Source organism: Pseudonaja textilis, chromosome 1, assembly GCF_049901715.1.
Source record: "Pseudonaja textilis isolate UNSWEBS1 chromosome 1, rPseTex1.2, whole genome shotgun sequence".
In the NCBI taxonomy this organism is placed as follows: domain Eukaryota; kingdom Metazoa; phylum Chordata; class Lepidosauria; order Squamata; family Elapidae; genus Pseudonaja; species Pseudonaja textilis.
The window spans coordinates 97,850,195-97,872,909 of record NC_141990.1 but is presented as its reverse complement, the minus strand read 5'-3'; the positions used below and the strand labels follow the sequence as shown (position 1 = coordinate 97,872,909).

Here is a 22,715-nt window from a genome sequence, read left to right as displayed (position 1 = left end):
TTTCTTAGTAGAAAGGAAAAAATGGCTTTGGTAGACTTATGAATAATTACAGAATTCTAAATTTGAGTTATGCATTGACCAGATTTGGTTACTAGCTTATTTGTACAAACTAACACTAATGTTCTAATTTCTGCAGTGGTGATCTTGGTAGGATCTTTAATTGACTGGGGCAACATTAAGAATGAAGCAATAATTGCTTTAATTACCTCCTATTAAACTGGCCTGTAAGCTGATATTCTATTTCTATCTGAATTGATTTGCAACTGGGCTCTGTTAATACATCAGCTCATTTTAATCGCTTTGCTGCTGTGTTCAGCCTTCCCTCATTTTTTAACTCAGCGGTGTTTCCCTCACTTCATTTCAGTGATTAATCATAAATCCCCAACTATATAGTAATAAGTTTTAATCTATTTTTTAGAGACTATTTTTTAAAGGGATGTGTGTGCATGCGTGTGCACGTGTGTGCACTTTTGAATTAGATTTTTAACTCCTGGTGACTGTCTGGATAAATCCCTGCAAGCACAAATATTTAAGCTAATGCTTCTTCCAGAATTGCAATATGAAATCCTTTCTTCCCTGTTTCCATCCAACAATATACTTACATCAACTAAGTACTCATCTTGGACCTTCAAAGATGGCACTGTTACTATATTTTTCCTGATAATCATATATTAAAAATGGCAGTGTTAAATAGCAAACAAAGATCGCCCTCACTTAGCAACTATGCATTCAGCAACCATTCAAAATTATGATGGCACTAAATGAGGGTGACTTATGAATAGTCCTTAGCGTTGCAGCCATCGCAGCGTTCCTATGGACATGATCACAATTTGGGCTCTTGGCAACCAGCTTTCAATTATAATGGTTGCAGTGTCACATAGTCATGTGATCACCATTTGCAAACTTCTTGGCTGGCTTCCCCAAAACAAACCCAATGGGGAAATGGGCCAGTTTCCAAGTGTCTCCCACAAGTTGCTCCTGTTCCCATTACCCACTTTTCTCTCTGAAGAGTACCTGGGCAGCATGGTGAATTTGTACGCCATAGTTCCTGCCCATGCTTTGTAGCACCTGCCTGTGGCATCCACCCATGCTCCATAATACCTGTGTGCCTGTAGCTCTCATCCACCAGCTGTTTGCCTGGGATGCAGGTTCATCTTTTCCCGTGTTGCACAGTCCTTGATTAACAACTTGCATGGCTCTTGCTTAATGACAGCAATGGAAACTGCCAGGATTGCCATCAGTAAGCAATGCAGCCTCGTGTTTTCTGACTGCATTGCTTAGTGATGGAAATTCTGGTCCCAATTGTCATTATAGCCCAAAGACTACCTGTATTGGAAGCAGCCTGATGTCGCTGAAATAACTACAGGGAAATGGATGCTTCTGCTTACAAGCATTTTGTTTAAAATGTCTTTACATGAAAAGCTCACTATTCTGCTCTTTGTCTTGGATTAGAAGTCTTTGTATATTGAAGTTCCTCCCTGAATCATATCTTGAGCTATTTTATCCTAACATTTTATCCTAATGTGATTTGCACATAATCCATTCTTTATATTATAAATATGAAGGAGATTATTTTATAGGTTTTTCTGTTAATCATTACATGGAGTATACGTGTGAAGCAAAATTGTTCCCTCTATATTATTTGCCTTATTTTTCATCAGTAACATTGCCAGTGAAGTCAAACAATTTTTTTTCTCTTAATCACGTAATAAAATTTAATGCTAAATTAAAATTTAAACTGCAGAAAAAGTTCTCCATCTCACTTTAAGAAGTGAAAATACTTCACATGCACAAAGTTCATCTGCATGCAATGCTGGAAAAAAAGTTTTCTTTTTTAAAAAATAGATTTTTATTATATTTTCCATGAATACAAATCTCATATAGAGTTTTTGACAGTAGTTCGGCATCGACAAATATACATTTTATATATCTTAATATATACATTTTCTTTCTATAAATCCACAGTATCTATTACGTTTTATCTGTAGTTACATTTATCTTATATGCCTTATAATCTATGTTTCTAGCCTATTATTCTCTTAAGGTCTCTTATAATAATTACATTTTCTATTTTCTTATTTTTTGTATCTATCTTCTAACCATTCATACCATTTATGCCATAAATTGTAATATTCAGAGTTCTCCCTCTCCTTCATTTCAAATGTGAGCATGTCCATTTCCGCACATTCCAATATTTTGTTTATAACTACATCTTCTGGGGGGATGTTGGGTCCTTTCCACATTAGTGCAAAAGCTATTCTGGCTGCCATCAATATATGTAGAATAATATATTTTATCTTTTGGGGGTATTGATCTGTAGCTAGTCCTAATAAAAAGAGTTCTGGTTTAAGTTCAATTTGGTACTTAGTGATTTCTTGCAGCCAGTCTTTTATTTTAATCCAGTATTTCTTGGTCTCAGGGCATAACCACCACATATGATAGAAGGTACCATCATTTTGTTCACATTTCCAACATTTTGGGCTTGTGTTAGGATATCTTTGCCAATCTTGTTGGGGCCAATTGCCCCCAATAAAACATTTTATATAAATTTTCTTTGTATGCCGTAGATGTCATTAATTTGTAATTTGTGGTTCATCATTTCTCCCATTCATCCAGCTCAATATTATGCCCAAAGTTCCATGCCCAAACTGTCATAGTAGTTTTCACAATTTCCTCCTCCATTTTAACTCCCAGTAAATATTTGTTTTCGATATAATTTTTTCCTCCATTCCAACTAAAAAATTGTCTAATTGGTTTTGCCCTTTATCAAATCCAAGCTCTTCTAATTCTTTTTTATACCTATTTTGAATTTGTAAGTATTTGTACTTCAATTATATTACAAGTATTTGTAATCAATTATAATTCCTTGTTCCCTTAGTTCTTGATTCAATTTAATTTTCCCTTGATTATCCAACAGTTCATTATAAGTTACCATTTTCCTTATATCCAATCTATTTGGATGCATCATGGCCTCAATTGTTGACAACCAGTGAGGTATCTCCATATAATGTTTCTTTTTGATCTTTTTCCAGGTCTGTATAAGCGAGTCTCTTATTTGGTGTCAATTAAAATAGGCATGTGCTTTATCCCCTTTTTCCCTACAAAATGCATGTCAACCTATCTGGAGGTCATGACCTTCTAGCATTAACATTCTCTTATCTTTTAGTTTAACCCAATCTTTTATCCAATTTAGTGCTGCTGCCTGATAATAAAGTTCCCATTCTGGTAGTCTAAAACCACCTCTATTCCTACTATCCTGTTTTTAATATTGTAATTTACAGGGTTATTTGTTCTGAATTTCTGTTGCCCTCCTACCTAATAGTGTTTATTAAGAATGCATATCTACACTAAGCATTAATTGACATGAATAAAAGACACCTATCTTGCTTGGAGAAAGAAAAAGTTGTTTTAAAATATTCTTTACTTAAAAATCCATCAGTTTTTTTTCTTAAAGAATAGTTATTAATTGTACTTACTTGAGAACATATCACTTTAAGAACTACATGTAATATTCAAAAGTACATAATTAAATGCCTTCAGACTAAAATGGTTCCAAACCACAGAGTATGAGGTGTGACACCTGTCCTCTGAGAATAGGCAATAGTCTTAGTTATTTATAAAACCCTATTCATTATTTTACAAGCTCCAAAATCAATTGAAGGTCAGAGATATTTGTGTATAATAAAGAGCTGAGTGACTATGTAGTTCTACTATATGTTACCATGGGAGAGCCCTTTGTCTACAACTGCCAGCCTTGTTGCAGGATTTGGTTTCTTAGAAAAGGGACTTGCCAGCAAGGGTAAATAGATCAATATTATTTGACTGTTTTCTTCTTTAGGTTATAAATACATCCAAATGTTTCATAACAGATTGCCTAACCAACTAAAATAAACATGCTAGTAGGATAATTAAATTAATGAGCTTATCTCACTAGCAGCAGCCCTGTATTCAATGGCACCGATACTTAAATGTAATGTAAATTAGGATAAAAAGGATGCAGACTCTCAGTGTACAATGTTTTATCATTTATCTATTTCACATACATTAATTAGAAACAAAGCATTTTCTCTCACATCATTATATGTGATACATTTTTTTTCCAAATTTGAAATTCTCAAGCTTTCCACCACAAAAAAAAAAATGAGGAAAACTAGGTCTCTTAAAATAAAGGTACTTTGAAGTGTTATATTGCTGTTCATCTGCAGTAAAGTTTATTGCATTTGTTTATAAGGAGGCACATTGATCCATGTTACATTGAATTAAATATTCCAGAGCCACTTTGAATTTAGGAGAGACATGTTCAAACTGAAGCATTTAAGTTAGTCATGACTGTGTTGTCACATTGATTTCATGCTGTGTATTAATTTATTTAAGAGCCAGTTTGGGGTAGTGCTTTAAGGCACCAGCCTAAAAACTGGTAAGATGTAAGTTTTAATCCCATCTTAGGCACAAAACCAGCATTGACCTTGAGCCAGACATTCTCTGTCAACATTAGGAAAGAGGAAATGGCAAACCATTTCCAAAAACAAAAATCCACTTTACCCTGAAAACTGCAGGACTTCAGGATTCCATACTGGCTTGAAGTTACAACAGTTACACTGTTTTCCTGAAAATAAGACCTATCCTGAAAATAAACCCTAGCAAGCTTTTACACGCTCACCTAATATAAGCCCTAACCCCCATCCCCCCAAATAGGCCCTATTTAAAAGCCAGCACAGCCACTGCCCACCCATTCCATCTGGTTGCTTGTGTGATGCTGCGGCCATGAGGCAAGGCAGGTGTCAGGGCTACATAAACCAGTGCAGGGTGCATGGGGGCAGTTCCACCCCCTTGCATCATGGCCATGGCACTGGCACTGGTACATTGCTCGGCTTTCTGCTCCATTGTGGCCATGAGCAAGCAGAAGAAGAGAGCTGGCAGCCATGCAGGGTCCTGCTGGATAGGGCTGTCATGACCATGAGATAAGGCAGCGGTTGGGCTGTGGGTGGCCTGGCTGCAGGAGCCCTGAGGTAAACTGATGCAGGGCATATGGAACAGCTTTTTCCCCCTGCCTTGTGGCAGCAGCGCTGGCTCACCATGTGGCCTCCTGCCCTACCATGAGCAAGCAGAAGTGTGTGTGGGGGGGAAAAAGACACCCCTTAAAATAAGCCTTAGTTATTATTTTGGAACCCAAAAGAAAATAAGATTGTGTTTTATTTTTGGGAAAACACAGGTACATAAGATTAAACTTGCATTTTGCCCACTGAAATTTTTACTAGACAAATTATAAATGTTGTTAGATAAAACTGTAGGTTAAATCTTACCTTTTGGGGTGGGGGGTAACTTCCCAGTCAGATTTCATGGTACCTTCTCTATTAATTGTAGGAATGCTAGGCTAAATTTGAATGCTATATTCAAATTTAACAAAGTAGTTTATAACATTCTGATTAACAAACAGGTTGAATTAGTTTTGCGGCACAATTATTTGATAGATTCAATTGTTTTGAAAACAATACTATGCAAATTATGAAATGAGTTTGTACATGGTTCAATTTGGGTCAGTGCCATTCAGTATTTTTAATAATGACTTGGATGAGAGGTAGAATAATTATTGTATCTAAAAATCAGAGATCAGAGGTGGTATGCAGCAGGTTTTGACCAGTTCTGGAGAACCGGTAGTGGAAATTTTGATTAGTTTGGAGAACTGGCAAATACCATCTCTGGCTGGCCCTGCCCCCATCTATTCTCTGCCTCCTGAGTGAGTCCCAGTTGATTGGCTGGGTTTTTTTTTTTTTGTTGCCCTGCACAGGAGAACAGAGCTGGAAAGCAAGTTAGTGGGGTAGAGAAGGAATGGAGATTTTACAGTATCCTTCCCATGTCATGCCACACCACACCCACCAAACCACACCCACAGAACCAGTAGTAAAAAAATTGGAATTCTACCACTGGTACAGATTGAATTGTAAAGTTAATACTACAGAAATTGAATTTAAGATGGTAGTTAAGATTCTAAAATAATTTAAATTAGTTTAGGGATATTGGCTGAAATAACACAATAAAAGCAAACAGAAATAAATTCATAGGAAAAAGCAATTATATTTGTTCAACAAATTCTGAACAAAGTTTCTTATGTACAGTAATTGTAAAGAGAATTATGAAATAAGGATGGGGGTTTGGTAATATATGTAAAAAGGGTATTGGAATTGTAGATGATATAACTAAATATGATCCAGCATATTCATTGCTGCATTATATCAAGCCTATAACATCTACCAAAAAAAAAAAAGGCAAATAGAATTTTAGGCTACATCAATAGAAGCATTCCTGCTAAATTACTGGAAGTAATACTTTTCTATTTTCTGTTGATTAGTTTCCATCTCAAATATTATGTCCAGTTCTGAGCTTTCAATTCTGAGAAGAGAAACTGGAATGAGTCAAAGGTGAAAATCATGATCAGAGTCTTAAGAAAATGCAATATGTCCTACATAGAGAAATTAAAAAAAGAAAGAAGACTAACGGTCTAGTTTATTTGTTTAGAAAACTTATATGCCCATCTTAAATACACAATTTTGGATAGCTAATAACCAGTTTACAAATGCATATACAAATACACCATAAAGTTGTAGTTTAATACAAAAGAAAGTTAAGATGCTATAAAATGAACTCCCACCTCAAGCATATATATAAGAGGGTTCGCTAACATCCATGGGAAAATTGGGAAATGCTAAGTCTTGGCAGTGTTTTAGGAAGCCAGGAGAGTTAAGATCCTCCAGATCTCAGGAGGAAGCTGCTCACAGTGTGGGTACCACAACAGGCAAAGCATTCTTCCTCCATTCTGCAAGAGAACACAATTTCATAGATGAGATCTGGGGCATTGCACCTTTCAGATCTTGGGGGTACATTCGGACACCATGTAAGAAGTTAAAGGTGACAAGCCCCTACTGAATAAGGTGCATGGATTACAATATGGCACATCAGGATGTCTTCAACTAAGAAGAAATTTCCTGACACTCAGAACAATTATCAGTTGGAACAACTTGCCTCCAGAAGTGTGAATGCTCCCACTGTGGAAGATTTTAAGAAGAGATTGGACAACCATTCATCTGAAATGATATAGGGCAGAGATGGTGAACCTTTTTGGCACTGAGTGCCAAAAGTGCATGCACGCATACCCAAAATCCAATGCGCACCTCCACACACATATGCACCACCTCCCTGTGCATGTGCCCTGCCCCCCACATATGCCCCACTCCTGGTGCATGCATGGCAGAGGCCCGAAGACCAGCTAGCTGGTGGAAGGCATGGGCGCATGCACAGTGGAGCTGAGCTGGGGCAACACTGCATGTGCCCTCAGAGAGCTATAGGTTTACCACCATAGGATTGGGGTATCCTGCCTGAGCAGGAGACTGGGCTAGAAGACCTTCAAGATTCCTTCCAACTTTGTTATTCTGTTCTATTCTATTCTATTCTATTCTATTCTATTCTATTCTATTCTATTCTCTACTCTACTCTACTCTATTCTAAAGATTGAATAGGCATCTACAAGAAGAATGATTTAATTTGAAATCCTACATTGACTAGAAAGTTAGTCTTGATGGTCCAGATGATTCATTCTATAATTCTAGACATTTTAAATGAACACCCACTGAATATTGACTTTTTGGAAATATTACTGTATGTGTTAAAATAAGTGCAGAGGTTATCTAAGAAGAGGTTATGTCTATATTTATGTGAAACTTGTTGAGTCTTAAAACATATGACAAATGTGTATCAGTAGTTCTTAATTCTAGACATCTGCTATGTCACTGTACTGTCTTTTTGGCGCACCATTGTCAAAGCCATTAACAGTGAACACAGAAAGGCTACTGTGTAGGTCTTATTCCTGTGGCCTAAAGTTATTTATATCTGAAAGGTAAAATCTGTTCTTAAACTGGCACATTCAAATATCACCCTTGACTTCTGTTCCTTTTTTCATGCATACAGAGGAAGAACTTTGTTATAATTATTCATTATGGTTTGCTTTCCCAAACTGGGGATTATATTTTTAGGAATCTGTTTTTTAAAAATATTTAATGTATGTACATAGATTTCTTACATTGGGCAAATTGATAAATCTATAACATTTCATATGATTTCTCACTAATGACAGTCATGAAGTCAGACCAGAATTCTTGCATGCTGAAGTTCCTTCATACAGATAGTTATTTGGCAAGTGTAACAATACAAAGCTTGCCTTTTTTTCCCCAATGTTAAATATTTTCTTTTTAAAAAAATAAAGAGCTAAATATCAAAATGATGCTATAAAACCAATTAAGAAGAAAGAAAACTAGATTAGAGGTCTTCTTGAATTATTTATTGTTATACACTGTTGCAGAGCCTTTAAATAAGTAATTAATAAATTTCACAGCAACTCTCTCTTTCAAGTTATTTATTTAATGCACAATACTGCGATGTACAAATATTAATCTGAAAGACTTTCAATAGAATAATCATGTATACAATAAATCTTCAGTAGAAGGATAATATAATGTATACTTAAATGTTCATGTAGCTTTTTTTAATCACTCTATTACAAGAGTTGATTATTTGGAGGTAATGCATATTCACATTGTTTTTGGTTTGAATTTAATGTATGTCATCACTACATTGTGTTAAAAACAGAGTTGACACCCACAAGTAATTCCTTCCTTTCCTCTCTCCCCCCCTCCCCTCCTGCCCCCTTTTAATGCCCTTTCATCCATCCATGTATCTCAGAGCTCAATCTGATAACAAACGCCAGAATTTCCACATCCCTTACACAGGCATATCACAGCTTGAACGATGTAGGGGTTAAGCCTATTCACAGAAGCCCCACCCATTCTGCCTCTGAGCATCTTTCCTGGTTCCTAGATTTTTAGTTCTAAGCTTTCTTCTGAATGTAGAAGAAGGAATAGATTTTCTCTAGTTGTCATATAGGAAATTATGGAGAAGTGGAAAAAGAAGATATTTATTTTAGATTTGGCATCATCATGTTCCTTTCTTACACTTTCCAAACAAAATATCTATTAACTCCATCTGCCATTTTACACACATGTAAATGTACACTTAACTTCCTAGCAGTCTACTGGCAATCTTCCCATCAGCCCACCTAGTTTTTATCATTCTATCTCAGCTCACTGAATTTTGCAACAATTCATTCTCTACCTCCCATCAGGCTATGGCGTATACCAGTCTTACAGCCCATTAGATTTTCTTTTGAACATTACTACATTTTTAAGATATTTTCTCTTACAAAAATTACATTTTTATACCTTGGATGTTCTTCACCTTCCCTCTCATCTCCAATTAGGGAGCCCAGGTTTTAGTTCACACATATCTAAATATGGTTTATATACTGTATAAGTTGAAAATTTATTTTCTATAAATGCTACAAATATTAATTATTGTCAGTAAATGTCTACCTCTTATACACATACTCACAGAATGATGACATCGGGCAAAGAGCACTTGGAGGATTAATTGGATTAAATTTTATAGCTTTGGTTATGAGAGCTGGTTCATTATTATGTTAGTGCGAGACACACAGTTTTTAATATACTGAACAGTCATTTTTTCAAATCAGTGGGGACATTTGCAGGATTTTGTTCTCTAGGGTGGTTTTTCTACAATGCAACTTGGGTATCATATTCAGGGGACAGAAATAATAACCATTATGAATTTAACATTATGCATAAAATGTAGTTAAAATTTATTACACCCAGTTATTTCCTCTGTAGAGAACTATGTGATGGATAACTGATTCTATCTTTATAATATCAGAATTAATTAGGTTTATCTGCTAAAACAGAAGTATATAAATAAACATACATTCTCTCCAAAAAGCTAGAAACATTCTTACATGATCAAAACGTACAGTATTTATCCTAGAAAGACACACTGTATTTTGAATGTTTTCCTGCCAAGAATGGAAGGTTAGACAAGTACACCTGCTCCATTATTCTTTCAAATTATGATCAATTATTGTTAAAATGTATAAACTTAAGATGACTTTTCATTTTAAAAGATAAATTATCTGGAAAAAACTATTCATCTAAATACAGTAGTACTAACACTGTACATGCTTGTTTGTATGATCTGTTTAAAGATAAAAGTATTGTTTTTATAATAAAACATTGTATAAATATTACTAATTTTAATAATTTTATTCATTATTTGCTGGCAATTTTTTATGATGTCAGTGAGTTGCTATTTCATACATTGTACTAGGGAACACATGCTTTTTAAAACTTAATTTTTTAAAAAAATACACTGTTTTTTATGAATGTGGATCTGATAACTTAATACAGAATAAATCATTAGAACATTGAAAGTTTGTTATTATGCTACTTCAAGCTATAATAATTTGTAGGATGTAGTTCAAGAATTCATCAAAGTAGTTTTTAAAAACTTAAAGTTCTATCTTTAGAGTATTAAAATAAAGATTTGTCTTAATGAAACTTTGATATGCTAAAAAGTAGGGTAACTTTTACTTGTTAACAATATAATATACTAAAATACTAAAAGTTATACTAAATTTTAATGTACTTAATACACTGTATTATATTTTTTACTTGAGTAAAAGATAATAAAATTACCTGCTATTAAAAACAAAACACACTTTTCAAGAGGTAATGTATCACTCAACTGTAAGATAATATGTTTCCTCTTTACCCCAATGTGTCAACTTTACAGCTAAATAATCTAAAACGCTGACATGGAAAACAACAATATGATAAAGTCCTTCATCATAATGTGCAAAAGAATGCATTGGTATCAATTGTAACAGTCTTTCGGCAACTAGGAGCTTTAAAAAGTGTTAATTTCTATTCCAGATAATTGGAAAGAACACCTGGGCAATCAATAATACTTTTGTTGGATTGTCCTGTGAGAAACTTCTATTGTCTCTGAAGTGAGAAACAATCGTTTAGCACTAAATGACAGTGAATCTTACCAACATCTTCTTAGATGGTATCACCATAAATACCAAACCAAACCTTGTTTAAGGTCATCTTTTAAAGAGGGCAGGTATCAACTTAGTTGATCAAGATCAAGTGAGGTACTAATACCGCTCTATAAAGCCTTAGTAAGACCATACCGAGAATACTGCATCCAGTTTTGGTCACCACACTATAAAAAAGATGTTGAGACTCTAGAAAAAGTACAGAGAAGAGCAACCAGGATGATTAGGGGACTGGGGATTAAAATATATGAAGAACAGTTACAGGAACTGGGCTTGGCTTGGCTTGGCTAGTGAAGAGAAGGACCAGGGGAGACATGATAGCAGTCTTCCAATATTTGAGGGGCTGCCACAGAAAGGAATAATGGATGGAAACTGATCAAAGAGAGATTCAACCTAGAAACAAGGAGAAATTTTATGACAGTGAGAACTATCAACCAATGGAACAGCTTGCCTTCAGAAGTGGGAGCTTCATCACTGGAGGCCTTGAAAAAGAGAATGGACTGCCATTTGTCAGAAATGATGTAGGGTCTCCTGCTTGGGCAGGGGGTTGGGCTAGATGACCTACAAGGTCCCTTCCAACTCTGTTAATCTAATCTAATCTAGTTTCATGGAGTCTCAAGTAGTCTTTAAGTTTTACACAGAGACATTGGTTGTGTTCCTGTCATTAAATCTACTTAATGGACTGACACTATAAATTTATGATCTTCTATTTAAACCCACAGAATATAAGAAGATTCTCCCTTTTTTTGGTGGGGGGAGGGGGGAGGAGCAACTGAGGTTTCTACTTATGTTTACTGTAAATAAGACTGTTGTTTAAAGTGGTAACTGTCCATAAATGAGAAGAGGAATTCATTTTGCATTAAAAACAAGCAAAGTGTCTTTGAAATGAAGGGGGTAAGAAGCCATAACAAAGGCAGCACTGAACAATCACTTAAGTGGTTTTTTTTTTTAAAAAAATTGTAACCTCTTTTAATACTCTGCCTGAATTAATATCAAGGACATAGGTATTTGAAGCAATGTTACTGCATTTCATAAAGATGCTTAGCAATCCAGGAAGGCTGGCATTGGCAATATGAATCTATGGAGCTTAAAAAGAAAAGCAGGCAGACTAGGAGGAAGAAAGAAATGTACTGTATGTGCATTCATATTAAAAGAAAGAACACAAGAACTAGAAATTCAAGAAGCTGCTTTGGGGTCTTTTTACATTCCCCATCTCCCAACAGTTTATCTCTGAATGAAAATAAAACCAAATCTTTCAAACCCTCCTCAGGTCACCATGGCTTAGTGCATGCTAAAATCCTTGACTTCCCCCATTACTTCCCTTTCATTATTGCATGTCTTTTTCCAGGTTCTCCAAACAACATGTTTTCTCTTTATTTAACTCCTATACAACATCCTTAAGACCTCACATCATCGTACAAGCCATCCAAGCCTTCTGCCATTTCTCTTCAGGATAATTGCATCACAGCTCCCTCCTTCTATGACTCCTATACATATTACCATTTGATGGCACAGAGGAAACATTCTCCTCTTTTTCTGACTTGTTCTCAGTGATAACACATAATATCCACTGTAGCTTCAAATTTACCTGGGATGCAAAATCTGCTTCTCACCATTCAGTTAGAAGTGCCACTGGGTGCTTTCAATTATTTCAAGTTCCACCTTCTTTCCTTCGCACAAGTTCTCAACAGTGCCACAGGAGGAAGCCAAGGCTTGGTGCGCTGGAAAGAACCTGCCATACTGACAACTAATTAATGGAGGAAGCTTATTTCACTTCTGTTATGAGTATGACAGGATGCAGTGCCGCTGAAATGATTATTAAGTGCTGAAACAAGACTAATATAGGCAGGGGTGGGATTCCAATTTTTTAAAAACTGGTTTTGTGGGCATGGCTTAGTTGGTGGGCAGGGCTTGGTGGTTATATGACTGGCTGGGTGTGGCCAACTCAACATCACTCACATTGAGGCATGCATCTCCTCACCTGGCCTCTCATGACTGTGGGGATGCTGTGACAGTCATAAGTATGAAAAACATTCATAAGTCACTTTTTTCAGTGCCATTGTAACTTTGAATGGTCACTCCACATAAGCAAAGTACCAGCAAAGGAGGAAAAAAAAACTCCAGAGAAGTTCTAGAGACAGGAAGTCTAGTCCTGCCAAGAATCTAATAAGGGTTAAAGGAGAGGCAGCTTCTGTAAGCAACACCAGAATCCTGCCTTCCTTACAGGATTAGGCCAGTAATTTCTTCTAACAACTGGTTCTCCAAACTGCTTAGAATGTTAACAACTCATTCTAATGAGTAGGTGTAAACCAGTAGAATCCCACCCCTGAATATGGGCCCCCTCACCTACACATTAAGTTAACATCTCCTCTCCCCATCCCCACCACCCTGTGGAGTTTACATTACTCCCTGCACAAAGTCATGTAACTCCTAACCAACCAAGAGGCTTGTTTTTAAAAAAGGGGGAGGGAAATGATTCATTCTAGTGTATACAAATGAAAGAAAAGTGGCGCTTCCCTTGCCTGCCCTCCCCTCTCCTCCTCCAGTTTATCCTCCTGCATTTTAAAGTCACCTCTCTTGCCAGTTACCCTTTGGCATGGCTGGTGTGCACAAATCCTCCGACTAAGCTAACAGTGGTGCTTCCTTCCTTTTGGCATGAAGGATTTCAACATGGCTCTGAGAGGTGGAAGTTCAATTCTTCAAGAACTGGGGAGAAAGGAAGAAAGAGAGAGGAGGAGGTGGAGGTGGAGGTGGAGGGCAGGGCGATCATTGCTGCCGCTGCTTGTGGGAAGGACACGCCTTCCTTCCTTGCCATTTGCCCTCCAATGAGTTGATTTGATCTAGTTTTGGAGTGTTTTGCTACGAACCCCCACTGTCCCGCACTCCCGCCTGGCGTGTCCAGGTTGATACACCGTCTTGCTGTTTTTATTTTTAAAATTTGGTTTTGTAAAAAATAAAAAAAATAATTCCCCTTCATGGGCCCCCTTTGATTTCCATGGGCCCCAGAACAATGTACCGCCTGCACCCCCCTCTCCTCAGGCCTGACAGTATGTCATGTTAAGTTCCCTGAAGATGGGCTCCAGTACAAGTCCAAAAGCTCAGAAGAGAAAACCTCTGGTTCTGATGACACAGATTGGATCTTGCAACATTATCCTGGGACAGGTCTATTTGCCTTCATTTGTATTTTACGACTGTCCAATAGACAAACATGTATGCATAAACTGTTATTGTACATCCTGACTGTAGCAAGAATTCTATATGTGAAAAAAAAAAAAAGAAAGATATGTCCATTCCTACAATGGAAGAATAGATGGAAAAAATGATGGAACTCACAGAAATGGCAAAGCTATTTTCATTAAAGAAAAGAACATATCCAGTTTTGTTTCCCTTCTAGACTTCATGTTGGAAATGGGAAAAAAATAAATTTTGACATTGGTTTTCAATTATTAGTTTTCTGCTGTAGAAAAGGCTAGTATCTACTATGTAAAGGTAAAATGTTAAAGCTATAGATGTCTATGGAGATTCTCAGTCATCCAGGTCATGATTGTCCCAAAGGTGCTTTTTATAATTGTTTTATCATGATGACCTTACTTGGAACCTGACAGGGGCTTTTTTTCAAGAGGCAACTGGACTTTCTGGTTTTTCTTTGAAGACATTTCACTTCTCACCCAAGAAACTTCTTCAGCTCTGACCAGATGGTGGGGAATGGAAGGATTTATACTCCTTGCAGACAGTTGTTCATTTGCATTCTTTTAGTGGGTCATTAAGGTCACCTGGAGTTTATCAGAGTCATCAGGGTCACCTGAGTGGTGTGGAGCCTTCTTGGAGTTGAAGTTGTAGCTCTATTCTGTATCTACTGTGCTGAAAAAAGTGGGAAGTCATTGCTTCTTTTCTTTCCCCTGTACCTCTTCATTCTCCTGTTTATTTCTGTTTGTATTTTATATTAAGATAAACTTCAATAAAAATTTGTAAAAAGCAAACAAACACATATAAACATGGCTTTGCAGCATGTAGCAGATGGAGAGGGCATCATAATTTTTGGCTGCATTCTTAATTTCCTTCCCAAATAGAAAAGGAATACAAAAAGTAGCAGAGGAGTAAATGAATTCTCATTTGCTAAATGGCTTCAGGCTGCACTGTAGACTTGCTAGATATATCACCACATTATCAGGTTGATTCACTCCATCTGCCCCTCAGATCTGCTTCCCTTGACAATGGTAGGATCTGATGTCTTTGACTGTATGTGAAGCAGCTCCCACTCTCCTTTCTCTCTGCCTGAAGTTTCCTGGAATTGTGCAATTCTGTTCAGTCTGATCCTGTCCATTTTTACTGATAATTATTTAGTCCAAAAATATGCATATGATTATGCACAGTGGTTTCCCATTGCTGTGTAGAAAAATTGTTCAGAATTCCCACATCTCCGAAAATAAATTCTGCAGTATTAATAAAACCCCAAACATTTAGGGTTTTTTTTTTTAAAAAAATCTTTATTTGGCAGTAGAGTCCATATTTTAATACTTAAGGGGAAATTTTATGCTAGAATACTCTGGGTTAGTTCTAGTCCATGAATAAATAATATGGGATTCATATATTAAGTGTACTTTACCAACAAAAATTGTTGATTGCATGCTGATTTAATTGCACAGGAATAAAGAAAACCCTTGCCCCCCTGTTCACTGTTTTTCCAGAAGGAATAACAATAAAACAATTGCAAAAGAAAGTGGTGCCTTACATCCTCCCTTAGCAAGCTCTCTGATCTTTGCTGAAATTCCAAAGTAGGTCATCCAGCTTGTTTCGAAAACAGCACACTGATTTCTGAACAATTTTGCAGTGAGGCTCCCTCTGTCCCTCTGTACAGATATTTTGAAAAGGGGTGGTGGTGGGTGGGAAATAAAAGGAGAATGAAGGAGAATGATCTGTTGTTGGACATTATTTTTAGCTTTTAAATAAATCTGTCATGCTATTGAAGCTCAGCCTAATGACAATAATTATATAGGCTCTGAAGAAATGTGATTAGGTGAGCTCAGAAATCCATAGCAACTATTGTTACTCATTTTCTTGTATGACAGGGTTGTCATTTTGGTAATCACTGGAGCATATCCTTAATGACTGCTTGAACTTAGAGACTATTTTCTTTTTTAAAAAGTCTACAGAGTTGGAAACCATCAAGAACTCACAATCTAACAAACTGTGCCACGTCAAAGGGCCTATATTAAATTTGCTATAAAAGAAAAACTGTACAATTCAGCTATTTACAATTAGAAAGGAAGGGGTGAAGAAGAAAGATTGGAATCATTAAAAAAAGTTGTCAAGTAACAATAAGTTGTGAAATTTTGTGTTTTATTTTCCGGGTGAATATGATGCTTATAGACACTGGAAGATGACCAATAAAAAAAAGAATACAAGAGAAATAGAAATAAATGCCTACTATATGAAGTATAATATTTCCACTCTTTAGCCTTACTAAATATCTTCAAAAGAAAAAAAAACAGGACAGTCCAGTTGCCTCCTGAAAAAGCACCATTAGGACAACCTATGCACTTTGAGATAAATACTCTTCAAATGGGATGGGAGTATGAATGGATTTCCAGAAAAATTGCTGACTACAAAACAAATTACACTTCAGTTTGAGATGAAGACAACACAGACTCATCCACAAATAGCCTGCACCTATGTTCAGCAGTGAAGGATAGAAAAGCATCCTGCAGCCAAGAAGACTCCACACCCATTTCAACTACTCAGGTGACCTTGAGGACACACATAAATCTCCAAGTAGCCTCAACTACTCTTTAAAAGAATGCAAATGACTAGCTGTCTGCAAGGAATATAAATCCTTCCATTCCCCACCATCCAGTCAGAGCTGAAGAAGTTTCTTGGAGGAGAAGAAAAATGTGCTCAAAAGAGAAAAAAAACCAAAGAAAGTCCAGTTATCATTAAAAAAAAACACCTTTAGGATAGCCTTACTATGGTTCATCACGCAGTTATCCTGATGTTTAGACTGAATTTGGCATTTTTATGCACCTACTGAGTCCTTCCCAAGGACCTGGAATAGGTAGTTATTCTTGTTTGATGATATTAAATAGATCATTGCTGAATGTAAGCTGTTCCAAGTAAAGCTGCATTTTGCGATTAACTAATTGTGATTTTCATTCCCGGTTTCCCACAAGGAAAGTCAATGGTGATTATGGTATGATGCAACTTCATGGGGCTTACTTAATGGCAACTGGGAATGCTGGAACTGTTGTCATAAGTCAGTGTGATCACATGATGTTGTGCTTTATAACCACATCGTTTAGCAAGGGAGTTCCAGTCCCAATTACCATCAGTAAATGAGGATTACCTGTCCTAATAGCATTTGGTTGTCTCTCCAGCCAGCCATGAATGAATTGGAGGAACGAATGCTAACATACTGATGACTCATCACACCTCCACGAGCCCAAGGAGATATAAGGGATGAGGTGGTCTTTCACTGTAACTATTGCATGTGAAAAATGTGTTCTAGCATGTTGAACCTGTATAACATGAAAAACATGACAAAATCTTGTTGATTGTTTTAGGAGATACTTCTACATTTTGCTGTCATCTGTAGTGTAAGGTATCTTTCCAAACTAATGATAAGGGTGAGTTTACATGTCATGCAATAGAGATTCTGGATCAGGTTTACTGGCTTTGTGCTTATTTTCAAGAAAAATTCAAATCGCTTGCTTTCTTAAACGTCTCTGGATAGTTTGGGGACAAGGATATGTTAAAGTCTACTTCCTCTTAATTGTATCTACCTGTAATTTGCAATGCGACTTTCCACTATAGATCCACCCACCCTTTGGGAATGAAAAAATGCCCCTCATATTTGTGGTACCCAGAATATGCCAAACAGACTCTCTTTTATTATTCTTTAGATGCTGTTTAACAGCTGCGTTGTTCCATTAAGCTTTTAATGTTGTTCTTGCTTTGTTTTTGTTTTTTTTTAATCTGGATGGTGTACAATGCTGGAGGCACCCATGAGTTGTAGGGACAACGCATAAAGATGTCATTTGCCTGCAGGCACGCAAAGATGTTATATAAATAATGTAGTGACATTTTCTTTTTTGTCCATTCCAATCCAGAAAAATATCAAAAGGTAGGTGAAGGGGCTCAGAACTCTGTCTGCCTACCCACAGGTCTCCAAAAACTGAATAGAATGAAAAGCGCTTTGGTATGGTAGGAGAAATGAGCAAAAGAAAGACTTGAGCTCAAAAGTGGCTGAATCATAGCAGGGCTGCAGAAAAAAAAATATTCCAGAAAAAAAATCTCTAACATATCCCTCTGGGAGAATCAGATGGGCAGCAGCACCAAAGCTGCCAACAGGTTCTTTTTCTTTTGGTCACAGAGCAAGATGCATGCACCTCTCCTGGGCTTTCCATAGGTATACCCAGAAATATGACACAAGAGGAAAGTAGACCCATACAAGTACATGCGTGCGTGCACACACACACACACACACTCATACAGGCTATGATTTCAATAAACTGGAAAAAATACAGAAGCCTCCTATGGCTCTTGCTGTGATAAATAGGCTGGAAAGAATTCCAGAAGCCACGTTTTATATGCTTTCTCTATTGTTCCTGCATCAGCAACAGCCTGATGATTTTTTTAAAAAAAACAGCAGCAGGAACAATAGGATTATATAATTTGCTTATGTTCATCTGCCCATGAAAAAGCAAGAAAAGTGGGGAGGGGGGTGAAGAGGGGGAAATGAGCATATTGAAGAGATTTTCCAGGTTGACTGCCCTGCAAGCCAGAAGGAAAAGTTACTGCTGCTGTTTGTCCTTCTCTAAGGAGGCCTTTGGAATGCTTGATAGATAAATTGGACGAAGAGAAAAGAATTTTTGAGGGGGCGTCACAAAAAGCATAAAGAAAAAAATAACATTTATTAAACCAAATAAAAAAAATCCTCTTAATGGCTGCAAGAGTAAAAAATGCTACACCTCAGGGCACATCATCTCATGATTTGGATCTGTTGCCTAAGTACATCTCCAATTTTAAAAGCAGGAAATCTGATGAAATATTGACATGGATGAGTGGGTTGTGAAAGTGCTGCGTTAAGTAGCATATAAAAATGTGGAGGAGCAGCTGAAATAGAATAAATGGACTCATTTACTAAGGGTGCGTACTAGAGAGATGAGGTAGTTTAAGGTCCCTTCGCATGAAGTTCTTCCAAGATTAAGAATGTTCCTATCATGTTTCAGGCACACAGGAATAAAAGCAGAGAGAGAACGTGTTTATGGTGACATGTTTATGATTTTTAAAATATAGCCTCCAAATTTAGGTCGGAGTGTCCAATGTTTGGAGGCCAGTACTCACCTTTGAAAAGTTTCAAATGTTGTGGGCACTCCCATAAGGTGTCTGTAATGAGGAGAACATGCCATTAACTAGCAAGCTAGTGAACCATAAAGGCCACCTTTATTAAAAGGAAAACCAGTAAAAATATTTTCCAGGATAACACTAAAACTCAGCAGTGGGCAGCAGTTCACTGCTTTTTATTTGCTAAGAAAGGTCAGGAGGTGCACAGAGAGAGGCGTAAGGTTTCCTTGCAATTCACAATGATTCTACAACCTGACTTTTACTTTTCAAAAAAAATAAGAGGGCAGGAAATAAGAATGGCAGCAGGTAGAGACTGTTGCAGCAGTGGGAAGAGGTTTGTAGCAAGAGCTTCTATTTAGTTCCCCCCTCTCCCTTCATTTTGAATATTTTATGCACCTGCTGCAGTCGTAGACTTTACTGTGATGTTTTCTAATCTTGACAACTTTAAGATATGTGAACTTCAGGTCTTGAGACCTGAAGCTCACATATCTTAAAGTTGCCAAGGTTGGAAAACACTCCATCTCCAACCCGATACCGAACATCTGCATGATGATGGCTGTGTACAATGGTCAGTGCAAAAAAGTTTCCTTCCAGAGAGAATCAGCTTATAGAACGTTATTTTGGAGTTCAACTTGAACTTGCCAGTAGAACATATCTATGGAATCTGGGGCCTAGATTCTCCTGGCCACTATTTTAACCAATTGCTTTTGATGTGGCTTTGCCTTCTTTGAACAGCTTTAACCTGAACTGACCTAATAAACACAATCCCAGCTGGTACTGCTGAAATCCATATGGAATAAGCTAGGAATGTGGAATTAGTAGGAATTTGCTCTCTCAAGTGAATTAAAAGAACAACTAAACTGAAGCCATTACTGTTATTTCAGCTGCGGAATTCATAAATTCAAACATCAGAATTCACTTTAAGAAAATCGCATCATTCCACATTTTTAAACACAAGCTTTCTTGTATTATTTATTGTTCAAACAAAAACTACATAAAGGTTTCTGGAAGCTTGAGGTTTTTTTTAAAAAAAAAACAAATTATAATTATGAATTTTAAAAAACTGAAGCACAGATTGGTTATCCTTGTAGCTAAAATAATTAATCTAAATGATCCTTTACCCCAGAGGTTCCCATACCCCAGGCTGCGGCTTGTTCAAAACCAGGCTGCAAACACGCATGCAGCTCCACTGGACCGGTATGACCAGCGGGTGAGCGTGTGCTAACAGCTCCATTTGTATGAGAAGTAGGCATGGGTGCCCACTGCTGGTACAAATGGAGGTGCCCTTGTGCTCACACTTGTCCACTGCACACGCAGAACCATTCCCTCTCCCTCTCCCCTCCCACCACATCGGTCCACAAAGCTGGAAAAGTTGGGGACCACTGCTTTAACCTATGCCTTAATAGTCTTATCCTGCTAGTTGTTCTTCCTCTCTTAATTTTCCTGAAATCAGCCCAGTGATGTATTTTCACTGGGTTTTTTTTTTTTACATAAATATTTTACAGGCAATATAGTAGTTTTCACTTATTTTGGAGGAAAGCTAATCTATAGTGTGTCATAACTAGAGTGCAATAGATAATAATGAAATATTGGTGTAGAATGGACACTCTTCAATCAATATGATTGCTTCGTTCTCTATATTCTACTCAGGTTAATTAGAAATGATTAAGTTTTAAGGCTAAATCTTGCTCTTTTTTTTCCCTTTCTTCCAACATACAAGTTTTCAGGGATTTTAGCAAACCCATCCCAAATATAAGCAAATGCTTGCTTTCCATGGCATAACGTTTCTGCTGCAGTGGAAGAAAAGCTATTGTTTCAAAAAAAAAAACAAAATAAAACAAAAACAGGGCAACAAAAGACAAATGACAAAAGAGGAAGCCACAATAATGTAATAAAATCATTAACTTTCCTATTACATTTAAAATCAGAATGCCCACAGGATATGGTAAAAAACAAAAAAACTCAAGATGACAATCAAAACTGCCAGGTTTTTTCTACAGGTGTTGCCTGTGCAATACACATAAAAAGCAGGCAAACCTTTTTGACTGCACCCTGCAGATACTTCTGTTTAAAATCACACATTTTGGATTTGGGGCAACTGCTTTAATCCATTCAAAGGTTATAAAAATAGGATTTTTCTTTAATCTTTCACCAATATCTCTGGATGGAGTAAGCCAATTCTTCTGGAAAAAAAGCACAAAATCTTAAATATGCTGAACTAATACATCAGCTTCAATACAATGCTGCAGACTGCCTGTCTTTACAGTTTTTATGCTTCCTAACAGCAAGGCTCTTTAAACAGAAAGGGCTGTTTTGTTTTTTGGTTTTGAATATAATATAGGACTATTCCCTGCTGGAATTTATATGTAACTTAACTACTTTATCTGGGCAAAGTAATTAGCACAGCAGGAGTTTGGAGATAAATGAGAGGATGGATCATCCAATTAATGTATTTATGTCTTGCCTTTTGATTTTGTGTTTGTGTGTATGTGTATGTGTGTATGTGTGTGTGTGTGTATACGTTCTATAAGCTGATTCTCTCTGGAAGGAATATATATATATATGTCTAGGTGTGTTTGGGTCTTTTCCCGTGTAAGATTAATAGTATCTTGGCGATGTTTCGGTGAGGTCCCACTCGCCATCCTCAGGCTGGTGCTTTCTGCTTCGTGCCGTCTCTCTATAAATACTGTGGGGGAGGGGCTGGTGTACTGGGTTGGTTGGCTGCACTGCTGCCAATCAAGAGGATTCTGCTGAAGGCTAGAAGGTTGGAAGGAAGGAAAGAAAGAAGGCTGTATCAACGCAAAAGAGACAAGATATTTTGGCATGGAGGAGGAGGATTAGCATAACTCATAAGACCATAAAAATTAATATCAAAGATTAATCATATTCCACTAATGTTTTCATCAAGCATCTGATACTGAATGGTGTTAATGAACAAAGAGGTTCCACTTGGCTACCGCAGTTAATAGCTGTTGATCACAGAGACAGAAAATCAGAGTAGTTAGAGATCATTTCAGCCACTGACTTAACTTTTGTTTAGTACAGGAATCCAAATTAACATTATCTTCTGTAGGTGGTTTTCTAGCCTCTGCTTCAACTTATCAGATAGGAGGAAAACTATTACCTCCTTGAGCAATGGATTCTATTGCTAAGCTGCTCTAAGCATTATAATTTAGGGTTTCCCATATAACATTTAATTGAATCTGGTTTTCTACAGCTTAAATCCATTATTCTATGTTTTCAACTCTGGAACAGTGGAAAACAGGTCTTGTACTTTTGTGTAAAGAGCCCTATCATATTCCCTTTCTTAATGCTGTCAGAAGCTCTTTGTGAGCTTGACTAATCTCTTTCAAAATCATTCCAAAAGCTGTATCTTAGATGTTTCAGAAGTCACTTCTATGTGTTAAAAAAAACATTG

At 36.9% G+C, this 22,715-nt stretch overlaps 1 protein-coding gene across 8 annotated transcripts in view; it reads right to left on the bottom strand.

Moving 5' to 3' along the window:
* The window catches only part of HS3ST5 (heparan sulfate-glucosamine 3-sulfotransferase 5), a 189,816-nt gene that overhangs the window by 63,470 nt on the left and 103,631 nt on the right, over nt 1-22,715 (bottom strand). Inside the window, exon 3 of one of the 8 annotated variants that reach the window (XM_087912791.1) lies at nt 19,298-19,339. The exons of the other annotated variants lie outside the window; for them this stretch is intronic. The gene's annotated coding sequence lies outside the window, so the exon portion shown is untranslated. The remainder of the gene's footprint in view (nt 1-19,297; nt 19,340-22,715) is intronic. 8 annotated transcript variants of the gene reach the window in all.